General features: G+C 35.0%; 1 protein-coding gene across 1 annotated transcript in view; it reads left to right on the top strand.

The window, feature by feature from the left end:
* The window catches only part of FAM227B (family with sequence similarity 227, member B), a 103168-nt gene that overhangs the window by 83150 nt on the left and 18168 nt on the right, over positions 1-1850 (top strand). The window lies entirely within an intron of this gene.

The following is a 1850-nucleotide window of genomic DNA, read 5'->3' as shown; positions in this document are numbered from 1 at the left end:
ACTGGGGTAATCAGGATGGGTGTGTCAGAAGCAATGAGATTGGCACAGGATAGAGCACGGTTTAGGGCTGTTGTACATAAGGTCGCTATGAGTCTCAAACTACTCGACGGCACATAACAACAACAACAACAACATGCCTATTTTTTTAAATAAAAATTTTATACTAGTTTACTTAAAAATTTCATATGTCTTGTTCTCACACCAAATCTTTCTTATGTCCTTTACCCATCTCTCCCTCCACCCATCAAATTGTGCAACCCTATGATTAAACCTCCAACTACTATTCAAGAACTTTTATTAATACATCAACATCTGAGTGCTCTGTTGCCAGGTACTCTGCAAAAGGTTTGAAATGCAAAATCAAACAAAGCATACCCCTTGTCTTAATATATTTTTCCTAAACTTTTTTTAAACAAAATATTGTCATTACTGGACCGATAAGGAACATCATGATAGATGGAGAAAAGATTGAAATTGTCAAGGATTTTTCTCATTTGGTTTCATAATCAACACTATTGATACTAGCAATCAGGCGATCAGGAGACATATCTCATTGGATACTTCTGCTGTCAAAGGTCTCTCCAAAGTTCTGTGGAGCAATGATATTAGTTTGAATACAAAAGTGTACCTGATTCAGGCCAGACTTTTATCAATTGTTACACCTCTGAGAGCTGGACAGTAAGTAAAGATGACAGAGGAAAAATTGATGCCTTTGATTATGGTGTTGGAGAAGTATGATACTGGATATACCATAGATGGCAAAAAACCAAACAGATATATCTTTGAAAAAGTTCATCCAAAATGCTTCTTCGAGGCAAGAGTGGTGAAGCTTCATCTCATGTACTTTGGGCATGTTGGTAGGAGAGACGATTTCTTGGCGAGGGACATCGTGCTTGGAAAGGTCAAGGTTCAGCAAAAGAGAAGAAGACCTTCAACAAGATGATGCAGCTATGGGCTCAAACCTGTCAGAGCTGATGAGAACGGCACAGGATAAAACAAGACTCAGATCTGTTGTTCATAGGGTCACTATGAGTCATACTCAATGGCACTTAGCAGCAACAGACTGTTTTAAGGGTATAGATACACATATAATTGAAATGTGTGTTTTTCAGATGAGGCAATGAGGACTTAATTGTTCAGAGTGATTATAGCTTGTGACAAGCTGAGCCATCTTTTAAATTCTGATCAGCATGATGCGAAATAATCTCCATGTAAAAAGATATAAAATTACTGATATTAAGGGAACAAATTCTAATTATAAATTGTGATACTTATAATTTCATGTATATTTTCTTTTTTAAGCCTGACAAAGAAAGTCAAGGTTGCTTGTTTGATAGAATTTCAGAAAGTTATGTGACACTCTTCCTGAGCATACCATTACGTCAAAAAGATTCATTCTTACAGGTAAACTTATAGACATTAACACATTATGCTAATTATTTTACAACAAATGAAATAATAGTTTAAGACATGAGTATATCTTTTTGCAAAGCAAAACTGGTTTAAATTGAAAAAATAATGATAGTATGTAAAAAGTTGTGCTTTCTTTCTCGTTACCATTAGAATATCTTCTTTAAAACTTTTGTAGATTTTCTTTAATGGTAAAGGTATGACAAAGCAAAATATTACCACGAAATGTGCAAGGAGTTAGAGTCAGAAAATCAAAAGGGCTGAACTCGCTCAGCGTATCTTAAGCTCAAGGAACTGAAAAATTCAAACCTCGAGTTGCTATAATCAAGGATGCTTTCGGCAGAATGTTAAATGATCCAGGAAGTATTAAAAGAAGATAGAAAGAATATACTGAGTCACTGTATAAAAAGGAATTGGAAGACACAGAAGAATTTCATGAA

Source organism: Elephantulus edwardii, unplaced genomic scaffold (assembly GCF_000299155.1).
Source record: "Elephantulus edwardii isolate Elephantulus edwardi_28Jun2011 unplaced genomic scaffold, EleEdw1.0 scaffold00164, whole genome shotgun sequence".
Lineage (NCBI taxonomy): Eukaryota > Metazoa > Chordata > Mammalia > Macroscelidea > Macroscelididae > Elephantulus > Elephantulus edwardii.
Note: the sequence above shows the minus strand (reverse complement) of the source record. Positions and strands in the feature narration are given on the sequence as shown.